We start from the raw sequence: 19,798 nt of genomic DNA, 5'->3' as shown, positions 1-19,798 counted from the left end.
CCAGTCTTTGAAGACGAAAATCAAGCTTTTGCAGCTGTACCAAAAGTAAGGAGATCTGTGTGCCTTGCCAAAAAGGGGCCGAAAGAAGTTCAATCTGTTCCAGCTGTACAGAATAATAATGACAGTCACAATTCAAATTACAATGCGTGTTCATCGAATGCTTCTAGAGAAGAAGCAGCCCAGCGTCCTTTTTAGTCAGTAAAGGTCTATCAGGACACAGGCACTTGAAAACGATCACAGGCACAAGTCACTGCAGGTCCTGCGAGAACCAATGTGCAGAAGAAGGGGAAAACTTTTCGGGGCAGTTTTTCATGGAAGAAAAGGAAGAACAATGCGTAAATATAAAAGGTAATTCCCCTGAACTGAATAAGTTCTGTTGTGCTTGTTTATTAAAGCTGCATTGTGACTACTTCATTTGTTTTTTTTGGGACTTGTTGCTGTGTTGCTGAGTTTCCGTTTTTGCATTAGCATCTAAAAGTAAACCAGATTTCCTTGAACATGTCAACATCTTACTGAACATGCACTGAGAAGCAACCATGGTACTTGTAAACATTAAATAACAACAAAATAAAAACACATAAAAAACATGCAGCCTTTATGTGGGGAGCTGTGCCCCCGCATCTCCTGCCAATTATGTCTACTAACTCTGATACTGAATAATCCTCGGGGAAAGGGAATATTCCCTCCCCTACGCAGGGGCTATCGATCTCTCTCATACCTGTCGACTATCTGTATGGTTGACCAAATGTGGTTGATTAAACAGATGTCGACCAAACTACCTGTCAGCCAAACTAATGAAACACATATAGCTATATCTATCTATCTATATAGGCAGATCTCTCTCTCTCTCTCTCTCTCTCTCTATATATATATATATATATATATATATATACATACAAATATTTTATAGCAGACAGTCTGACTTCATTTTTCTTCTGAGGTATACCGAGGAAAATCTATATATTCACATCAGTGGCTAGATTAGTACATTCCTTGAAGTTTTGTGCAGATTCCTTTTTAAATTTTAAAGTAATTATTTTTCTTGCCACAACTAAAATAGTCCATGTTAAGGAAAAAATCATATGAATTTATAACATTCTGGAGTAGAGGCATTTGTCAATATCAAGGATTCAGATATTATAAGTTATTGAAAATCATACCAAAACATTGTATTTTTTATTGCAGCTATAAAACTGTGATACAAGTTTGCCTTTAAATGTTTTTACATGTTCAACAAGGAAAATCATGTTTTTTAGACATCTAACTTATTTTGCATGGGGTTATAAAAATTGGATGTATATACTTACAAGTATATATCTTCCAATATATACCTAAAAGTGTAGAATTAACAGACTTTAAATTAAAATATTTAGAAGTCTAATTATATATAACATTCAAATTGTCAATCAAAAGAAAAAGTTCAATATTTATCATTATGTCTAACAATAATTTATTTATTTTCGATAAAGAGGGGGTTATATCTCCATTACCATTATACCTAAAGAAAAATAATTTAATAATGAAGGACATTATTCAATTAATACCCTGTTGATCAGATTTTTATTTTCTTCATACTTTAAATGAAGATTATGAATAGCTACTTTATAAGAATTAGCAAAATTAAATGTCTTTATAATATTCTCTGCTGATCATTTATTTTTTATGAAATTTGACTAATATTTTCTTTACGATATAACATTTGATCATACTGTTTACTTTAAACATCCTTAATATAAGTTATCAGCAAAACAGTGAAAAAAACAATTTCTTAAAGAAGATATTTGAAAATTATCTTTCTGGTAGATTTAAGTAATAAATTAATAACATTTGAATTTGTTAAACTGTAAAAAGCACTATCAAAATTGTTTTAATTATATAAATCATTTGATTATTAATGATGTTTAGAAAGTTTTAACATTATGCCATGGAGACAAGGTGGTACAGGAATCTCGTATCTTGAAAATTATATGCATTCTATTGTTTTATTGAATATATTATATTGGATAAATAGTTCTTATGAAGCTCAACGAAAACTGATGCACGTGTCTATTTGTGAAAACTCTCAGCTGAAACCATATGGCAGAACTTTGTAAAGTCTTTGGTGATACTACCATGAAAGTTTTTTTTAAGAGAGTGACATTGATGGCTGGGAAAATTAGGGGCATTGCAACTAGTTTAAAAAGGATTAAGGGTAATTATGACATAGCTATTGTTTACGTTAAAGTGAAAATCTGAAGGTCCTTCCTCTTGAATACACAGCAAGATTTAGTGAAACTACTTGAAAATACTAGCAAACATGGAAAACACGTACGCCTAATAAAATCCTTCTCTCACCCTGTGAACACTTGCATATAAATGCAAAATCTTGGCATTTAATCTGTGGCTAATGTCATGGTACTATGGACAGGGGAGACAATGCTTATCAGCCTGCAGTGAGACGTGCAGTCAGCCAGAGTGCTTTACACCTGTTGGGTTTCACCTCTCTGACAAGTACCTCACAGGAAATTTTCCATTCTCATAGTGTATTTTTAGACTTCTTCAAACCCCCCCCCCCAGCAAAAAAATATAAATAAAAACAAATTAAAGAAAAAATGAGCAAGGCAACACATTCAGAGGTGAAAGTGACTTTACTAAATGACAGAAGTCACTCCAATAAAACAGATGATTTAGATGCTTTGCCCTGCTTGAAGGATATTGACATGTGTACCGTTATTATAAGTTTTATCTTCAATGACTCCAAAAGTCTACTCAAGGTATTGTCAATGAATTCTGTGATATTATTATGTCCTGCATTCAAGAACACATGCCAGTATTTCATAAATCTTGAGGTAAATTAAAAAAAAAACATTTGACATAATCACAAAATGAATAAGATCGTGCTGTGGTGGTGATCCCGCAGTAGCATTGTCGCCTCACAGTAAGACGTTGTCCTGTTCGATTCTCAGCTAAAGCATCTTCTGTGTGGAGACATGCGTGAATGGGCGTACCTTCGTTGAAGGTTGTGCATCAGGGCTGGCAACTCGGTACGTAAAAATCTTCCGCCAATCATTAGCGGACCGGAGTTCCGCTGTGGCGACCTCTAACTGGGAAAAGCCGAAAGATACAACAACAACAACAAAATGAATAAGATACATAACAAAAAAAGGTACTACTTAACTTTTAAAAACTGTCTTAGTCATAGCACAAATCCATATTAAATAATGTGCAGAAACTAATTAGTTTTCTTATTAAATCTTCCAGATCTACCCATTCACTGTGATCTTAAAACTCCATAGCAATATTAAGGTGTTGTTTACATACATCAAAATAAAAGGGAAAATTGATACTGTAACATGTTATGAATAAACAATGAAACAATCATCTGGCAACATGCGATAGTAAATGTGCTTGCAGAAAAAACTTCAGAATAAACAAAGACATATGTTACAGTACTATACTGACGAAAGCAGACATACCTTAAATAACTACAACTATTATAACTGCTGCCATAAGTAAAATTAAAAACTGAGGTTTCATGGGACTACAATATATACATGGTTGTTTCCTATAATATAACAAGGAAACCTAAATAAACCATTATCGGTTGTGTTAAATAAAAGTTAGCACATGAATATGGCCCTGACCTATGATGTCAGGCGACAGTGATACTAATTCACAAAGTGTGGGATATCAAGTTCAGTTTTGCAGCCATACATACTGTAGAATCTCAGACAGAAAGAGAGAGTCATGATGGAGCTTACAAAAAACAAGAGAGGGAACCTACTTGTGTTAATTGTGGAACAGCGTGGGCTTGTTAAGAGAAGACCTTGCCTTTTTTAATCTTGTGGTATTCTTCGAGGCAGTAACAGCAGCATATGATAAAAAGCCTACCATGTACGCTGCTTATCTTTGATGTTGTTAAAGTATTCAGCATTATTCCACAAATCAGCCAAACAACTATATAACAAAAAAAGAAACAAACAAAGAAACACAACAAAAAACTTGAGTAATATCAAGCCATACATAATTCAATGAGTAAACGGTTACGTGATAGAACACAGTAAGCTAGAGTGGAGTTAAATGTCTAGTCTGATGTGTCAGTTGTGTTGCATATAGCTCTCTGCTGAGGCAGCTTCTTTGTACATACATAGAACTGTTTTAGGCACTGGCAATAATGACCTTCAATGGTGCCAATATAACAAAACAGTTACCACCATAATAATTGTCGAAGTTGTTCTTAAAAATACCAAAACTAATGTTTGTTTTAATATAAATTGGTAGTCTGCTCCAGGGTTCAGCTACTTTTTCACAGAACCAGTTAGTACATTTTTCATTCCCACAGGATGCCTGATGATTCTATACCAGTCTTTGATAAACCCACAGGCAGACGTCTCTAAATGCCCTGTATACCTGAATACAGTCTTAATTACATATCTAAATGATAGACTGTACAAGTTCAGATATTTTAATCTCTCATAATAACTTAAACATTTATATTCATGGCTGCCCTTGATATACTTCCACTGAAGTCTTTTCAATTTACTCATGCTAATTTTCTTATAAGGTTTCCATATCATTATTCCATAATATAGTTTGGATCTAATATAACTAACACAATGATTTCATTTCTGATTCCCTATAACTTTGCAAGTCTTTATATACAGCCTGTAGTTTTATAACTTATTAACCAATTGGTTAATATGATCAGAAAAACTCAAAGCTGCATCTACTAATTTATTCAGGTCCTTAAAAAAGTCCACAGTTCCAAGCACTGTGTGCTGTATTAAATATTCATCCTTACTCTACGTATCTCAAATCTCATATGCTTAGTTTTCTATGTATATATCAGCATATTATTCTCCTGTGCCTATCAGGTCAGTTCGGTTGAGTTTTTTTTTTTTTTTTTTGCGGACACACCATATCTGTAAGTAACGCATGTAATCATGTTTTTTTCTGTTTTTAAGTCATCTGCATCTAGACTATGGATTACCCCAGATAAAAAGATAAATTGGAAAGATACAACCTAATCAAGTATGGGCTTAGGACAGAGCCCTGTAGGACACCTTGACTGCAGCTTAGAAATTCACCTGTCCTTTTGCTGTATGATACTTCCCATGTCCTATTTGTAAGTCATGCAGCTATCTGTCTTCTTAATTATGCCCACAGACAGATGCAAGGCAGTGTACTTGCACTCCCCTGGAATCGGCTGGCTGGGAGATTAATCTTCTTTTATTTAAAAAAAAATATATGCTTTTTTTTTCTTTTAAAGGGCATATTAAGAATGCCCTTTGCCTCCAGTTGCACAGACATAGATGGTTTACGTTTTCATCTTCAGTGCCCGCACGGAATTTGAATTCCAGAAGACATTTGGACTGTGAACGAATGTACATGTGGGAGCTAGGTGTGTGTGTGTGTGTGTGTGTGTGTGTGTGTGTGTGTGTGTGTGTGTGTGTGTGTGTGTGTGTGTGTGTGTGTGTGTAAGAAATAGGTAGAGGTGTGTGGATGTAAGAAGTAGGTACATAGGTAGGTAGGGGTGTGTATGCGTGTATGTAAGAAGTAGGTAGGTGAAGGTAGGGGTGTGTGTAAGAAGTAGGTAGGTGTGTGTGTGTGTGTGTGTGTGTGTGTGTGTGTGTGTGTGTGTGTGTGTATGTGTGTGTGCACGCGAGGGAGGTTGGGGTGTGTATGTGCATTTGCGTGTAAGAGGTAGACAGGAGTGTGTGTGTGTATGGGGGGGGGGGTCATACCTCACAAATGTGCAGATTTTTGCCTCATATTTTCAGTTTGTTTCTCATAAAATGGTGTTTTGCTGGCAAATCATTGAGGACTGAACAAAATAATGACAGACATTTGAGTTTTAGACTTCATATCCTCAGAAAACACATAGTAATGCAAACCTTGTTGTTCTATCCACTTTCTGCAGAGGTAGGGGATGTATGTGTGTGTCAAACCTCTCAACTGTACAGATTTTCACAGAATGTTCAGATTTTTGCCTTATACGTTTGGTCTGTTCCTCATAAAAAATCTGTTTTTTTGATAAATCATTGGGATGAGCAAAGGATTAAAGTAACTAAATAATGACATGCATTAGAGTTTCACACTTCATATTCTTCAGAAAATGCATTCAAACACAAATCCTGTTATTCTACCAACTTTCTAAATGTGTCCCTAGTTTTGGGCCTTTGTTCCCAACATTATAACAGGCTTTCTTCAGATTTCTTGTGCTAAGAGCTTGAGAGGTGCGGTGTGTGTGTGTGTGTGTGTGTGTGTGTGTGTGTGTGTGTGTGTGTGTGTGTGTGTTTAAGAGTGAGGTAGCATACCCCTCAGCTGTCTAGGCTTTTGCAGACTGTCCAGATTTTTGCCCCATATTCCTCCTAAAAAGGACTGGAGTTGCTAAATAATGACAGACATTTGAGGTTTAGACGTCATATCCTGAAAAATGCATACTAACACAAATCCTGTTATTCTAGCAATTTTCTAAGTTCATGAGAGCAATATTTATAATCTGTCCCTATTTATTTTAGACTTCGTCCAGATTTCTTGCACTAAGAGATTGTGGTGTTTGTGCGCGCACATGCGCGTGCATGTGGAATTTATTTTCAAGTGCATTTTCAAAGAAATGTGAGCTTCAAAGGAAGAGAAGTTTGCTGCTGCTCGTGCTAAGTCTGCTTAAAATGTACAACTGTTTTGTTTAGCAAATGGTATCACTATTGTGGTATATAATTTTAAAGCAGTGTTAGTAGCACAGCAGGTAGCATACCTGCATCTTGATGTAGAGGGCTGTAGGTTCTACTCCCACAGTATGTACATTTGTATTTAAGGGGGTGGGGTGCTGCAGTCCTGTGTATGTCCTCCTTTGGATGAGATGCCTAATAACTATGAACCTGTTTTTCAGCTTGCCACCCATTCTTTATTGCAATATACCAGCTTACCAATTTTTAATGTAACATAGGCAATTTGATCTTCAAGGGCAGCAAGCAATTAATTTGTAGATGAAACACTAAAATATAAAGATGTTTTCTAGGAACAACTTCTTTTTTAGTTTCCTATCTCTTTAATGTGGAATTATTCAAATGACTTTTATTTCTGCAATGATTGTGCATATTGACTGATATTGGTGGATTCTAATGATGGAAGTTTGAGTGGCCTTTTATGGTTGAAATGTTCTGAATTGGGCAATTTGTTATTATTGGTTCATATGTTTTGTTTGTTCAAAACTATAAATTTAAAACACACTCTAACAAGTGATGCTGTATTATATAAGGGATATTATTCAATTATTATATATTATAATTAAAACAATCAGGAAGGTGAATCAGAGAACTTTTGCATGGTCCTAAAAATGTGTGCAAGGGGCCTATGATTTGAAAACAGCCCAAAGGTAAACTTAACCCGCCAATGGCAGATGCATTTTCTTTGAATGTGGGTTTCAATGCTGCTTCAGTGAATGTGAGTTTCAAAGGTACAGAAGTTTTAATGCTAAGTCTGTTTTCATTGTAAGACTATTGCTTTGTTTAGCAAATGTCTATCAGTGTTTGTGCTACAAAATTTGAAATAAAAGTTGGAAATTAAATTCAAATATTTGTAATCACTGAAGAAGTAAAGCACAAAACAGTATGCACACTGACAGTTTTGAAGAGTGTTTATGGCAACTGGGGAGCTATAGCCAAGTAATGGGACACTGGAATGGCTGCATAGGGGGCAGAGTTGGGTGGGCTCTGGGTTTGCTTCCCCCCTGTAAAAAAATCCTGTGGGCTCCCCTGTTCCTAAAGCCTTCAGTAACTGGTATTGTATTCTGTTCCTAGTATGCTTCTTCTAGATACCACTGCCTGGTCTACACGGCAATGTCTGACTTGGGTCTATTCAACGTCTAGGCCTGGAATGCTGGGGGAAATAACACCGAATTGAGGAATCTAATACTAAAATAACTATCAGCAATCAAAGAAAATTGTGTTTTTGGCCTCCATGTCTCATACACATAATAAGCAGGTTATGATCGGCGACCCGTTCATAATCCTCTATGTTATTGCTGCAAAACAACAAATCAGGAATTTGCTGAAATATGTTCAACATAATTGCTTGACATAAAATCTACCAAAAAAACAGCAATATGCCCCTGTGCACGCACACACACACACAAACATATATGTGTGTGTGTGTATGTATATATTATAGCAGACTGTAGGCCAGAGTTAATGCATGCAGGAACACATGATGCTCGTGACTGAATGCTGCTTAGAGACAGCAGATTCAGGGCAGTGACATTACAGGAAATGACACCAAAATGTAACCCTAAACAGTTCTTAGGAATAGAAGATAAACTCCTGTGTACAACTCAAATGACCTCCATCTGACTAGCAATCCAGATGCTAAACCAACTGGAAACAAGAGGGAGAAGAGTGTCAAGGCAGTGTCTATTTGCCTCTCTTATGCAGAAGGGTAAAGTGTACATGTCTGTGGAGCCCATCCTATGTTAGAATCCCTGCTGGATAACAGAGACCACACTGCAGCATTCTGTGTAGAGGGCAAGGCCTTCTGTGGAAGTACATTACTCTTAGAAGTGGGTGACATGCCATCAGTAAGGCCTACTGAACAATGAATGCTGTGAATGTTATGGGGTATATGCGCTGGGAATAGTTATGGCTTAACAGTAACCCCAAGCAATGGCTAATAGCACTACCTCCGCCACCTGAATCCTCAGGAGGAATATATGGGTCACATGGCTCCCTCTTCCCAGGGGAATGAATGACTCATTTAGGCAGGTGGGCAGGATGCTTCATTGTTACCAGGGAACTGGAAGCCAAAAACAAAAGCATGAAAATATAACACTCACTGCTTCAAAGAGATAAAAAAAGTGAAACTTCCTAGGAAATGACAATTCACAAACGTTTCACTGTTCATTGCTCAAGTCAGTTACTGTATGTACAAATACTATTTGCAAAGCAGGGACTAGATACCCCAACTGGCATTCCTTTTAAGAAATTTGGCAATAGAAATCTGACAGACGTTTATTTTATAGCAAAAGACTGTGTGCAAATGTTGCATGTAAATAAAAGGACATCTAACTAGACCTAAGTAAAAAGCAACACACCACTCTTGAAGTACTTAATTCCCTAAGGCTTGAATTATGAGTCAGAGCTTACTCCATTCAGTATGATGAAATGGCTGACTTCTGAAATAAGTGCAGGGAAAGATTCTGTGCTAAATTTATTGCTCATATTTTTATGGTATTAAAATTATGTCTATTTGCCTTATACTGTACTGTTCTGTAATATCTATAAGTTTGAGAGATAGGTTTTGCTACACTGTACTGTTTTGCTACACTGTACTGTTCTGTGACATTAATAGCTTTAAGTTATGGGGGTTATTGAAAGGCATTACTGCTGCTTCACAGGGGAGCTTTTTTAGTGCCGCTGAAAAATAAAGTGCTTTAGAGACAAGCAAAAGTCCCACAAACCAAAAGAGTATTAGTGGATTATTTGTATGTCTTACAATGACACACACACATACACACACACACACGCACACACGCACACACGCACACACGCACACACACACACACACACACACACACACACACACACACACACACACACACACACACACACACACACACACACACACACACACACACACAGATTAACAACAAGACAACCCAAAGTATGCTCCTACGTGTACCCGCGCACGTACGCACACACACACACACACACACACACACACACACACACACACACACACACACACACACACACACACACACACACACACAAGCCATCAATGGGACAGTAAGCTTTGCAATTATCAGCACCAAACTTCAGTAAGCAGTGATTTGCTTTTAATTATAAACAATTCACATTCGCAGTTTGCATAGCATGCTTTTCACACACAAGCACTAACAGCGCCTGCTCATGCCATTAGTGGGTGTACACTATCAAAAGACAGTGTATATTTTGATCACTTCACTCCCCAAACAAAGCGACATTGCATGTCTTTGAATCCCTCTAACCTGCTGCTCTTTTCCTAGTGAAATGCTCTGGGGAACTGCACATGGCTGATTTGAAGAAGTCATGCTCCCACACTGCTGCATTCATATTCAGATTTCTCTACTGTGATCAGTGTAGCACTTGATGATGAAGCCTTTATACAGCTTAGGTACTACAGTGGTCTTTGAACTGCTCCCTCATAACCCACAGAGCAATCCTGCTAGAAATACGATTGCACAGTGTGTTCCGTGTTGTTGTATCCCACCTATAGTTTCTGTCACACTGTACTGTTCTCTTACATTTGTAGACTTAAGATATAGGTTACGTCATACTGTACTGCTCTCTGATATCTGCAGATCTATGATATACTTTCTGCCACACTATACTTTTCTAAAAACAATCTACTTTAAATATGGTTCCTTTTTACATATTTCACTTCAACCCTTCACATACATATTTTTCTTAGAGTTCTGATAGAGTCCATTGTAAGCATTCATTTGTTCTACCTTTCCAAATATCCCAAGATGATCTTCTTGTTCATTTTTTGCACATACCTTTCACACCACTGATCATAATGTCCACATAATATCCTTTCCCGTTAAATTTCCTGACAGCCTGCACCCACATCCTTCTTGACCACTCAGTGGTAACAAGAATTAATGTTGGTATTTCTTCTCAGAACTTTATGAAGAAGCGTGACATAAATAGGTGTGGTGGGAAGGCACAGAGGAATCCCTCATGCCACAAAATGGAGAACAAGACAATGATGCACAAAATGGAGTAGAGGGATGACCACAACCTGCTGTGTTGCAACTAGGTCAGTATCTGGTCTTCACCACTTCTGAAAGGCCTAAACTAGACAGCCTCCAAATGTTCAACTCCAGGATTGGAGTGTAGGAGGACAACAGACAGTCCAGCAGCTCATTTACTTCACCTAGTATGTGCACAGCTGATAACACAAAACACCTGTGGTGGTAGATGTAGAGACACACGAGCCAGCAACAAAATTCTGTGGAGTGTTTTAGTTTTTTTGATTTTAAGTGTAATGTATTTAAGTGGGTTTTGCCAGTTGTTTTTAGTTCTGATGTTCCGAAAATTGTTGGAACGAAAGCGCTCAACGTTTTGAATAAAATTGGAATTCTATTGCTGGCTCATGTGTCTCTACATCTACCACCACAGGTGTTTTTATTTTGTTTTTTCAGCATCCGGTTCTCAGTTTGTATGTGCACAGCTGTGAGAGGGATGTCTTTTTCTATGACTCACTGTCAAACATAAATTCTTTGCTCAAGGGGTACTGTCTTGAATCTTGAAGATGGTTCTGGGGATATAAGGGATTGTTCATTGGACCAGACCATATCTGACCTCACAAGCATCACAGTATCTCCAAAAGAGAGGTCACTAGGGCAGAGCTGGGTGGGGAAACAGTCCTTGTCAGGTGCTAGTCAGAAATGCAACAAAGTGGTGATTGAGACTCTCCCTTTCCAATGAACTACAAAATGACTACTCTATCATTTGAAATTGATTTCATTACAATAAACTTATAGTCAACACTAAGAAAACCTCTGTAATGATATTTAGCATCCCTGAAACCTCCTTAATGTTCCTGCTATTACTACTTTTGACCCTTCTGGCACTGGCTTCCCCATATTAATCATCAAAGATACCCTATTCAAGCATCACCTTACTTTCCATACACGTACTCAGTCACAAAAAATAAGGTCTTGACACAACTGTTTCTTACAGAAATTCAAACCTTTCAACTCAAGAAGCTGGATGCTCTATAGCAATAAATGCTCTGATTCCAAGATTAGAATATGCTCTTCATACCATTACGTCCTGCTTAGGACATACCACCTCCTTCCTGCAAACAGCAGAAAATTAAAGGCTAAGATTTATTCACCTGTCCAGGTACAAGGAACATCACTGTATTAACCCATCTATAAAAAATAGCTTCCTATTACTGCTAAAGCTTCTCTTCTCTTCTCTTGTATACCCTTACCTTTAAGCTTTGTTACAATAGTAATTTATCAGCTCTAGTCAACAAATTATCATTTTTGAAACACATTGCACTCTCTTCGTATGCCTGATTGTATACAATTGCAGAGACTTCTCTTTATTCTATTCACAAAAGATCACTTTCCAAAATTGTTCCAGTCTCCTAGAACTCTATCTCTGAAAATATTAATGCTTTCGATAACCTGAACATATTCAAGAAGTCACCATGAAAAATCTAGCTAATTTGAAGAAATGCAGTTGTTTTAGAGACACTGGTTTATAACATGACTAAAACCACAGTGCTTAACAGCTCAATTCCTTACTCGATGCTGAAACAAAGTTGAAGAGTAATAACTGTCTTTGCTTGTGAAATTGTTGTACATTGCATTGTGAAGCAGACCAGTTAATTTACAAGTTTTTGTTTTGTTAGTATGTCATCTTAATTGCTGTTGCTAATGTTATTATGATGTTTCATTTTGCATTTCATCTATTTGGATTGCCTGCCTGGTCCTGATTATGGATGAAAAGGGTCCTTGGACCAGCCTGCATACCTGGTTAAAGACATTAAATAAATAAATAAAATAAAGTAAACAAGTAAGTGAAGGGGAATCATGAAAGATAACCACTGTAATGATGGTCTGTATCGTCCTTATGAAGTCATGAATCAGATCTTTAGGCAACCTGGCAAATAGCAATTCTCCATTACACTGGGTATTTGAGCTCATGGAGGACAGTCTCAGATATATCATCCTGTGTAGATACATGCTTGGGCCTGCAGCCCTGTCCACAGTACAGACATAATCAAAATTACCATACACTACTTGTAAGCCAATCATGGAAGCCATAGACAAAATATGAAGCATGTCCTCCACGAGCTCTGACTCAGAGAGGTCCACACGCTTTTCCAATGCCTGATGTATGAGGAAGGACTGGAATTAGGGCAGGTGAGATGAATGCTTGAGGGCTGTAAGCCCCAGTGTGGCAGAAGAGTATATTCTTTTGCCACTCCCATCCACAGCCTTTTTTTTTTCTTGCAGTAGGACAGCAGAATTTTGTGGTCACTTCGATCTATGCTAGACCAATGAAATCACAGAAGACCTGGTTTGAGGATGCCTGGCAAATCCCTTGCTGTGGTAAGCCAAGGCTTGTAAGGGGCATTCACATTCTTGGCAGCCAGAAGCAAACTTATGCTACTTCTGAACTACCAGAATAGCATCCTTAATAACTTATTCCATGTGTAATATGACCCAGAGTTCTTCTGCTTCCTTTCCCATAATACATTAAGGTGTTTCACAGAAGGGAAGGGATGAAGCATCAGACCAAACCACATCTGACTTTTTCAAAGCCTCTAGGTTTCCCCAAAGGACAGGTCACAAGGAAAACATGGACGGGAAAAGAATATTTGTCAGGTGCTTGGCAGAACTCCAACACTTGGGACTTAAAAAGTATGATCGTAGAACTGGGAGTGGTGTGATTAGTATACTAAGATCAAGACTTCAGTGTCTTTGGGTATTCCTCTTACTCTCAAGGTACAATGATCTTTAAATTAGTATATATAAGAAGAGGTATGGGGAACAGCCACCACTGAGGGGTTTTTGCAGGGGTGCAAATCCCACAGCAAAACAATTTTAAAGCATTAAAGCGACTTTTTATTTTTAGATTACAGTGACTGCACTTTTTAGTTTCAGTCACTGCTGTATTGCCTTTATGCCAAGCAGCTCTCATTGTCCTCATCCATCTTGGGGAGACAATGGCATCTGAACCTTAAACTCCTCATATAAGCCTGTGGGACAGGAAGTTATACACTCCCTCTCAACTCTAGGCAAACACTTGTACATGATTTTCATCAAGAAATTCAGTGCAATGGTCAGATGTCAAGTGAGAGGACAGAAGGAGCCATTGCATAAACTAAGCTACGGCTACTTAGGACCATGCATGAGAGAGAGAGAGAGAGTCTTGCACAGGGACCAGAACTAGTATCAGACCACAAAGTGCAAGTTTGCAGTATCACTCCTATGACTAAAGACTCCAACAAATGTCAAACATTTGTTTGATATGTAGGCCTTGACCTGCAAGTCCTGGTAAGAGATTAGCAAACTCAGGCTCAACATATGTTGCTGGGTCAGGTGAAAGTCAGTAGGAAATGCTTCAATTCAGATTACCCCTACCTGCAACCAGATAAGCCTAAGGAACACTCCCCAGGATAATGATGGTTAGGTCCAAGCTCAGAGATGACGTTGGGGCTGGGTGAAACCTGCATCCCATAACAGATCTCCATGAAAGCGAGAGACAAAGATGTAAAAGTGTATCTAGGCCCTCCTTATAAGCTTAGAAAGAAAAATGGTGTGGGCTCAGGCCCTTTCTGTCAGGAATGAGTTTAATATCTAATTACCTTAAAGAGATGTTGATCAATGGACTTACCTCCCAAAAGATTATCATCTGGTCTACCCTCTGAATTTTGATCCTTGAGTTTTGTCTGAAAGAGCATATTTGATGACTCGCCACTGGACCAGTAATCAAGGAGCCTCAATCCTCACCACTGGCACCAGTGGGGGACGTACACTGGGAGGATAGCAAGTGCACACACAGTATTTCCAGATACAGCTCTCTGCATCAAATGCAATTTCCCTTAAGAGCACACAGAGACAACAGTCAGCCAGGGGCTGTTTTCTCCCTCTTTCTCCAGATACCCAATAAGACTCCCCTCTGGCACAGCTATAGAATTGAGATCTCAGCTGTGTGGCCAACACAAGACCTCCATCACCCTTTCTGTCCAACCAATGCTTCGTGTCCCTGCCCAAGTAGCTGGCACACACACTCTTTGAGGTTTGATTTACACACACACACACACACACACACACACACACACACACACACACACACACACACACACACACTCACTCACACACACCTGGGAAAGGTTTACTAGCTATGTGCTTTTTGACCAGACTAAAAGGTAGTTATCACTGCCACCAGTCAAATCTTTATCAGCTACTTTAAGGCCCTTAACAAAGGGTGTCCAATCTTACTGTGTAAAGTTACTATTAATACAAATGGAAGCTTGACCAAGAGCATGGCTCCTTGGAGTGGCCTACACAGTGTCACCAAATAAATATGCAAATACTCTCAGAACTTAAAAATCTCTACACAGATCAGCCACAATGAAAGGTTTAAATATATTTAATAATAAATAAAAGAACAAGACAATATTAAATATATATGTATATATTCACAGTGCCATCAGAGTTCAAAACCACAGGAAATATTTAAAACAACACTGCAGGACAGTCTCAAATAAATAAAGAAAAATATCTAAACTAAGCTTTGCCATATTCCTGACTATATCTAAGAGAATTATACTGTTCCCTAGTTAACTTACTTACAGAGCAAGGCAGACGTGGGGAATGGATCTTCTACTTGTTGTCAGGTCGAATACAGAATGCTTTGTCTCTCTAAGAGACTTTTTAAATTAATATCTTAAATATTACTGTTGGGATAGATTGCAGAATTACATCATTTCTTGTCATCTGACTATCCCAGGTGAAACCTCACTGCTGGAAGCTAGCAGTATTTAACATCTACCTGTGAAAATACATAGACCTCAGATCTTTGGCAGATGCTGGAAGTCATACAATAATTACCTTCCTTCATGTTTCAAAACTAGTAATTATTTCAGTTTAAAGACAGTACAAAAACTCCCTAGTATAGACATTCTCTCTCTAGCTGCCATAAAGTAATTTAATTTCAGCTATTTTTCTTAAGTTAACGTCCTGTATTCCAGTTTCCACTGTTAAAATATAAACATTTAAACAGTTACAATAGTGTATGTACATTTCTGTTCTCTTCCAGCAGGGCACACTGTGGATACATCTTTAAGCGTCAGTACTTTACAAAATACCTTTTTTTAACACACATCTGTAAAAACCTAGTTTGATATATATATATATATATATATATATATATATATATATATATATATATATATATATATATATATATATATATATATATATATAAACATACAGTTCTAATACATTTGTAACACAAGCATCTTATATGAATCATGTTGATATTCACAAATAACATATAATTATTTACAAAATTCCATATAGCTGTGCTTGCAGTAGCTCCCTCTGACGCACTATACATAAGACCTTTACAAAATGTCCTCAAGCAATTATAACTGTGATCACTCATAGACCATTTGGGGGGGTAGACCACATGGGTGTCCTGCTCTGGGCACTAAACACTACAGCCTCAGCTGCAGATATAGCGGTATAACAGGAGTTTCTTGCCACTCAGCACTCTGATATTCAAAGATATATATCCCCCTTACTACACCTCTTTTTTTCAACTTACAAAATACACTAAGAGTACACTGAATTACTGTACAACGATCATTTTAATATTAAATTTAATTCCTCTCTAATCATGCCACGGCACTGATATCTCTGAAGATGTTTTCTGTTTTTCTACTAGAACTCGGGAATAAATGTATTTCTTTATTTACTTTTGATTACCAGAAAAGTCAAATTGGGCAAAGGCCTTTTTCAGCAGAGACCCAAGGAGAAAACCTTCACATTACATATACTTATACAGGCAGTTAGCAAAAGCTTACAATAAAATTTAACTATATAACTCTGAGGAGTATATACTGCTAGAATCCCACCAGTACTGGGTTAGATGGCTGAGCTACTTGATGGTTTCCTGTAAATTTAGTAAGACCATATGAAACGACCGACTAATGTGAGAACATCAGCTATAATACATTGAAGAGACAGACTTCAATGCCCTTATCATACAGTTGCTGATACTGTCTGTTAAGGTAATCACTTCAGGGTATCTTAAATAATAATAATGTACGCATATTATGTATGTGGCTTACTTAAAATCAGCAGCAGAATGACAAAATAAGACAAAGCCACACACAGATATTTCAGAGAAGAAGAAACAACAGAAAGCGCTCACAAATACTCCACAGGGCTGGAGATAATTGCATATGGCCCTGTACAAAAGTAAATAAAATTACACTAGTGTATTACTATTGAGTTTCACAAACATCTGCTACGAAACAAGTAAGGCTGGTGCTGGAGGGTTATAAATTGCACACATACAATACTCTGGTAGGCATAATACTGACTGCACATTACATAATTCCAGTGACGTAGGAGCTGAACCAAAATAATTATGTGTTTTCCTAAGATTTCCTGGAGGTGCCAGTCATATTACCTTCAATTAGCCTCCAAAACAACAGACTGCAACTGCAAAAGCCAGCAGAACACAGGAGCAATGAAGCCTTAGCACAATAAGCACCTGGACTGTTTGGCAGTCTCCCCTTTCATTCTTGACCTAATGCCAGTGCACATCTAACATGCTGTTTAATTATGTCTCCGATCTCTGTTCCTTGACTGCAGATATCACAGCTTAGATATCAGGCCACCTGTCCTACCAGCAGATTGCTGTGGCATGTCCTATGTACAATATTAAACCCAGGGAAAAATGCCCGATACTTCTAGGTATTGTCTGCACAGTGAGTACAAAATAGCCACAGAGTCAACAATTAACACACCAATATCACTAAACAATGATTCCACAAGCCAGAATGCCAGTATGAAGTCCTCTGCTTCTTTATCAATCCATAAATTAGTGGAAAAAGGGACAAGTCAGGGGTCAGATCAGGATACTGGTGAAGATGTGTTTGGAATTAAAACTGGTTTATTCCTGTAGCTATGCCCTCCTGTTTTCTGTTATACTGTCCTCTAATATCAGAATTCATTGTGGTTGAAATTGGGCATCTTGTTTGAAATAACAAAAAAATAAATCTATGGGCTTCTTATGAATTATATAAGTGAATAGCTTAATAATTTTTTTAAATATTTTTTGAGATGTCAGTTACATTTCTTCACTATGGAGTAATGACTAGCACAAATTTAAATAAACATTTGTTTTACTTGTAACACTTCTGACACTGTTTAACATTATAATATCTGTTTGGGCACTGAGCAGAGTGGATGAGAGTTGTTGACCGCAACAGTTAGCTGAGATATATAAGTATCCTGCTTTTTTTTCGATTATTTATACAGATTATTGTTTCTAACAATTAATATATAGCACTTTTATTGTCTGCTTTTTAGTCTTCGAGTGTATTTTATTGCTATTAACAAATCTGCACAAGTAACTGATTTGTCTGCAGTTAAAAGCATTCTGTATCTTTACAAATCTTTATCTGTTTAAAAACTTTCATTTGTTTTCTGTAGTGCTTACTGTCTGTAGGCTATTTGTTTTTAAGTGAAGCCTTTCTTTAACTTGACTAGATTGTGTTAATTGTCTGCTGAGTGGGGGCTGGTTCTTTTGTGTTCTTGTAAAAAAAAAAAAAAAGTTGTTCTTCTGGTATTTAAGCCCTAACTTTGATAGGGTTTCTGTCTATACACACTGAGCAGAGTGGATGAGAGTTGTTGACCGCAACAGTTAGCTGAGATATGTATCCTGCTTTTTTTTCGATTATTTATACAGATTATTGTTTCTAACAATTAATATATAGCACTTTTATTGTCTGCTTTTTAGTCTTTGAGTGTATTTTATTGCTATTAACAAATCTGCACAAGTAACTGATTTGTCTGCAGTTAAAAGCATTCTGTATCTTTACAAATCTTTATCTGTTTAAAAACTTTCATTTGTTTTCTGTAGTGCTTACTGTCTGTCCCCTCCCTCCCTCCTAGTTGGTGTCTTGCTCTTATACTTGGTGGCTTTGCAGTTGTCCGCCCCTACTGTAAATATGATCTGTGACACTCCTCCCAGTCTAGTGTCATTAGCTCATTCTACCTAATACAGAGAGAACATTTGATAAGGCCTCCTGTTTCTCCTTTTTCCCTTTCAAAAAAAAAGGGAAAAAAGAAAAAAATATATATAGAGTATATTTCAGAGCATTTATTATAACTGTAATTGCCTTAATATTGCTACAACTCAAGTGCTCTAGGTTGCACTGCATCTGACGTGTTAGTGTGTTTTAGCTGCTTTTCTGTGTATATAGACTTCTCTGTTTCTTTAACTAAATAAGCTCTGCAAAGTTGTTTTATTGCATTCCTGCCTATATTTCTGAGTTTTTTTTCACTTTTAAAGTTTGTTTTTGCTTAGTTTAACTGGTAGGCTACACACTCAAGTGTGCTAGCCGAATTAAAGCATTTACTGTGTTTCTGTACCTAATTTCTGCTACTCTGTAACAAAAAAAAAAAAAAAAAAAAAATCCTTGTTTCCCGCCTTTACTGAACTGGAATAGTCCAGTCTTCAGGTATTGCTGATCTCTGGGCTGTGTCATAGTTCCTGTATTGCCCATATCCTTATTTGGATAAGGGAAAGCTTCTTTGTTCACCAGTGAGAGTGGGGAGCTCTGAAAAGCCTATCTGTCCCTTGAGGAGTGGTTCCAGCCCAGTGACCTGTAGCTTATTGGCCGTTTTGGGCCATTTCCTATCTCTTCTAAGCCCCTGCTTTAAAGACAGCTTTAGCGCTTTTGTGCTCGAAATTTAAAGTTTGTCCTGTTTGTTGCATTTACCTGTTGAGGCTGCACACTCAAGTGCGCTAGCCTGTGAAATGGAATTTATTGCATTTTCCTGCTGTTTGTTGCAAAAAAAGAAAGAAAAACAAAAAAAATTATCCTTGTTTCCCGCCTTTCCTGACCTAGAGTAGTCCAAATACAGGCGTTGCTGTATTCTGGACTTTTGGAAAGTTCCTATGTTCCCGATTTCCTTTCTTGGATAAAGGGGGGCTTCTTTGCTCACCAGTGGCAGTGGGGAGTTTAGAGCAGCCTATCTATCCCTGGAGGAGTGTTCCCAGCACAATAATCTTAT

The 19,798-nt window shown here is 37.5% G+C and overlaps 1 protein-coding gene across 1 annotated transcript in view; it reads right to left on the bottom strand.

Moving 5' to 3' along the window:
* Positions 1-19,798, bottom strand: part of PRKAR2B (protein kinase cAMP-dependent type II regulatory subunit beta) — a 1,491,604-nt gene that overhangs the window by 1,167,620 nt on the left and 304,186 nt on the right. The window lies entirely within an intron of this gene.

The sequence above is a fragment of the Protopterus annectens genome, chromosome 11.part0 (assembly GCF_019279795.1).
Source record: "Protopterus annectens isolate FY-2018-M chromosome 11.part0, PAN1.0, whole genome shotgun sequence".
Taxonomy (NCBI): Eukaryota; Metazoa; Chordata; order Ceratodontiformes; family Protopteridae; genus Protopterus; species Protopterus annectens.
Note: the sequence above shows the minus strand (reverse complement) of the source record. Positions and strands in the feature narration are given on the sequence as shown.